Source organism: Schistocerca americana, chromosome 3, assembly GCF_021461395.2.
Source record: "Schistocerca americana isolate TAMUIC-IGC-003095 chromosome 3, iqSchAmer2.1, whole genome shotgun sequence".
Taxonomy (NCBI): domain Eukaryota; kingdom Metazoa; phylum Arthropoda; class Insecta; order Orthoptera; family Acrididae; genus Schistocerca; species Schistocerca americana.
The window spans coordinates 590,467,918-590,472,917 of record NC_060121.1 but is presented as its reverse complement, the minus strand read 5'-3'; positions in this window follow the sequence as shown (position 1 = coordinate 590,472,917).

Here is a 5,000-nt window from a genome sequence, read left to right as displayed (position 1 = left end):
CGTCGTGCCTATACTCGGCCGTCAGTCTGGCAGTCATGGCCGGTCCTTGCGGCCGGCCGCGAAGCCCTGACGAGTAGGAGGGTCGCGGCGGTGGGCGCAGAAGGGTCTGGGCGTGAGCCTGCCTGGAGCCGCCGTCGGTGCAGATCTTGGTGGTAGTAGCAAATACTCCAGCGAGGCCCTGGAGGGCTGACGCGGAGAAGGGTTTCGTGTGAACAGCCGTTGCACACGAGTCAGTCGATCCTAAGCCCTAGGAGAAATCCGATGTTGATGGGGGCCGTCATAGCATGATGCACTTTGTGCTGGCCCCCGTTGGGCGAAAGGGAATCCGGTTCCTATTCCGGAACCCGGCAGCGGAACCGATACAAGTCGGGCCCCTCTTTTAGAGATGCTCGTCGGGGTAACCCAAAAGGACCCGGAGACGCCGTCGGGAGATCGGGGAAGAGTTTTCTTTTCTGCATGAGCGTTCGAGTTCCCTGGAATCCTCTAGCAGGGAGATAGGGTTTGGAACGCGAAGAGCACCGCAGTTGCGGCGGTGTCCCGATCTTCCCCTCGGACCTTGAAAATCCGGGAGAGGGCCACGTGGAGGTGTCGCGCCGGTTCGTACCCATATCCGCAGCAGGTCTCCAAGGTGAAGAGCCTCTAGTCGATAGAATAATGTAGGTAAGGGAAGTCGGCAAATTGGATCCGTAACTTCGGGATAAGGATTGGCTCTGAGGATCGGGGCGTGTCGGGCTTGGTCGGGAAGTGGGTCAGCGCTAACGTGCCGGGCCTGGGCGAGGTGAGTGCCGTAGGGGTGCCGGTAAGTGCGGGCGTTTAGCGCGGGCGTGGTCTGCTCTCGCCGTTGGTTGGCCTCGTGCTGGCCGGCGGTGCAGGATGCGCGCGCCTGCGCGGCGTTCGCGCCCCGGTGCTTCAACCTGCGTGCAGGATCCGAGCTCGGTCCCGTGCCTTGGCCTCCCACGGATCTTCCTTGCTGCGAGGCCGCGTCCGCCTTAGCGTGCTCCTCCGGGGGCGCGCGGGTGCGCGGATTCTCTTCGGCCGCCATTCAACGATCAACTCAGAACTGGCACGGACTGGGGGAATCCGACTGTCTAATTAAAACAAAGCATTGCGATGGCCCTAGCGGGTGTTGACGCAATGTGATTTCTGCCCAGTGCTCTGAATGTCAACGTGAAGAAATTCAAGCAAGCGCGGGTAAACGACGGGAGTTAACTATGACTTCTCTTAATCTAGCCAAATGCCTCGTCATCTAATTAGTGACGCGCATGAATGGCAAGTCCCCGGGGCGGCTAGTGTGGGTGGTGATAAGTCCGTAGTGGGCGAGGTATTACGACGATGCCGCCATCTATGCGAATGTGACGCAACGACATTGACACCCAGCCCAGAAACGGCACCTCCATCTACAGGGATCCGACGGGACTACGCCAACCATGCCGGCAAAACAGTATCGCCATCTATGAAAATACGGCGAAACCACATGCACTACGTCCGCCATGTCGAGCGCACCACAAAACATACCGCCATCTGTAGGTCTCCCGCAGCATGACGTCCTGCAACGACGATACCGCCATCTATGAGACGCCAAGCCGACTAAGACAGCGATGGGCCCACAGTGCCCATCTTTCGACCCCACCCACAAAGCCTGCGTCCTCTGTCGACCACAGCACCCCAACGCCAGCGCCTCTGCCGCACGAAATCGTCGACCGGCAATCACTCCACCGGCGCCCCACCCCAACCGCCGAACTCGCAACTCCAGCGGATGAACGGCGGACTTTTCCCGCAGTCGCAATGTGCAATACACCCCTATAACGTGCGTTTCATGAAGAGTTATGTCCAATATGCGACATTCCCGCTGTCCCTATACATGAGCTGCGAGCTGTACCAGTTACGAGCTAGAGACGCGATCGCGTTGCTCTCTGTACGAATGCCGATGCTGAGCGGTCAGCTAGGAGGCGCTCCATCCATGTCGGTACCGGTGGGCGTTGCACTCGCAGTCGCAAAAACGTACGGCAAGTATATTACTCGGAAGAGTTTATGACAGTCCAAGCCCCCCTGCGTGGGGAGCGTCTTTCTAGGCCATGACCCACCGGAAGGGCGCAGCGTCCCCCACCCCAGACATGTGACGTCACACTATCGGTATTGACGACTCGACTCATTGCTTATAATCATTTGCCACACACCGGTGGAAGCTGCCGAGACGAGTAGCTACATAGCGCGCTCGCCGTGGCACTAATGTACAGAGATACAACAGTTTCGACTGGAACCGGATTAAACGTATACACGGCGCTGATTAGTAATAGATGGACCCATCAGAATACAGATAATATATACAACTGTCCGTATACATGCTGAAAGACTCTGCTCACAATCACAACCACACGTCAGCCACACACTCTTATCACGCACTACTCTCCGCCTGTAACACGCACACAGACAATATGTAAGCACCAGCATGGAACAACACCCAGTGCATCCTCTCCGCCACATGAGACAATCCACACTGTCATAACCAGACTGGGAGGTCCACTCAGAAAACGGAATATCCCACCCTCCCGACAACCACCATTGCTCAGCTAAGCCACCAACACCCACACATGTCCTACACAGGGGTGCACCCAACATCACAATACTGCCCCCTCTCACAGCACACAAACAATGGCAGGAATGAAAGACACAGGTCTCCCACAAGCATGGAATCGGAGCGCCGCCTGTCATGAGCCAAAGGTGTATCCTGACGTGGCAAATCAGATGATGCCGCAGGCATCCACTTACTATAATCACAATCAACAAACCGACCGGCCGCCCCCCCCCCCCCCATTACACCTTTCCTTACAACAATGTGTACCTTAACCTAAACTATACTGTACCTTAACCTAACCTATACGGTACCTTAACCTAACCTATATTGCGCCTTAACCTAACCTATATTGCGCCTTAACCTAACCTATATTGCGCCTTAACCTAACCTATGTTGCGCCTTAACCTAACCTATGTTGCGCCTTAACCTAACCTATGTTGCGCCTTAACCTAACCTATGTTGCGCCTTAACCTAACCTATGTTGCGCCTTAACCTAACCTATGTTGCGCCTTAACCTAACCTATGTTGCGCCTTAACCTAACCTATGTTGCGCCTTAACCTAACCTATGTTGCGCCTTAACCTAACCTATGTTGCGCCTTAACCTAACCTATGTTGCGCCTTAACCTAACCTATGTTGCGCCTTAACCTAACCTATGTTGCGCCTTAACCTAACCTATGTTGCGCCTTAACCTAACCTATGTTGCGCCGTAACCTAACCTATGTTGCGCCGTAACCTAACCTATGTTGCGCCGTAACCTAACCTATGTTGCGCCGTAACCTAACCCACGTTGCGCCTTAACCTAACCTATATCGTACCTTAACCTAACCTATATCGTACCTTAACCTAACCTATATCGTACCTTAACCTAACCTATATCGTACCTTAACCTAACCTATATCGTACCTTAACCTAACCTATATCGTACCTTAACCTAACCTATATCGTACCTTAACCTAACCTATATCGTACCTTAACCTAACCTATATCGTACCTTAACCTAACCTATATTGCCCCTTAACGTAACCCATATTGCGCTGTAACCCAACACACGTTGGGCCTTAACCCAACACACGTTGGGCCTTAACCCAACACACGTTGGGCCTTAACCCAACACACGTTGGGCCTTAACCCAACACACGTTGGGCCTTAACCCAACACACGTTGGGCCTTAACCCAACACACGTTGGGCCTTAACCCAACACACGTTGGGCCTTAACCCAACACACGTTGGGTCTTAACCCAACACACGTTGGGCCTTAACCCAACACACGTTGGGCCTTAACCTGCTCTGTAATTGTCATACGACGCGTTAAATTAGTGTAGTGTTGCCTAACTGCAACCCCCGCAATATAGTTTGCTACTCGCACTGCCCGGTCCCCAGTGTATCGCTTCATGTTAAACACCTTGCAGCTATACACTGTAATGTGGATGGCAGCAGGACGTACATGCTCAATGCCCTTTGCAGTTGTTCATTGGCATTTGCAGTTGTTCATTGGCATTCGCATGGCGAAGCACGTAGCCTACGCTGTGGTACGGCCTGTGTCAACTGTCCGCTGATGTTGTACGTCCAAATCACACACTGTACTGCACATTGGTCCTCATGTACTGAATGATACATCGTGGTACATGTGACCGTACAACGACTGCGCCAACAACGGCGAACCATGCGGTCCAAATGTTGTGCACTCAGCTACGTGTCGTCTCCCTATAAGAGCTGGATTGCAGTGTGGTATGCCCTGGATGGCGATCAGCATGAGCCGTCTGTTGATGTAGTGGCGCGTGTTGTCAGACGTAGTCGTCTCTTCTCACACACCGTGATAGCATGGTGCACTGCGTTCCACATCTGCGACATGCGACAGAGGCCGGTTGACAGTCGTTCGCGCAATGGACATCGCATACGTACGGGGGCCACCTTCCACGTGTTCGCGAAGCGTGCACATGTTGTTGCGTGTATGTGGGCAGACATAGTGTGTCGTGACACCTGACACAGGCATGCAACAATCGTTGAATTTGCAAATGGCGATGGACGCCTACGTTTGCTGGTGACGTTACGCAAATGAACAACTGGTAAACCGTTGTGGTGCGGTTGTTCTCGCTAGAGGTGAATCAGTGATGGCGACGATCGGTTGAGCTACCAACCGGTTGTTCCAGCGATACCCACCATGCCCACGAACGTGAATGGCATGTGGGTGTGAAGCGATACGCGGCGGTGGCTGGGTGGGACCGTCCCCGGCCGGTGAGGGGGGGCCTCCCGGCGTGCTGGCCGCGCGGTGCGTGGGCGCACGCGCTACAGCCGGCTGGTGGGGGCGGCCAGTGGCAGGCGCGCCGGCCGACGGAGGCGGCAGGCGGCGCAGCTGCGCGCCGGCGCACCCTGCACGCGGCGCCGTGCGGCCAAAGTAGGTCCTCGCGGGCCCGGTGCGAAG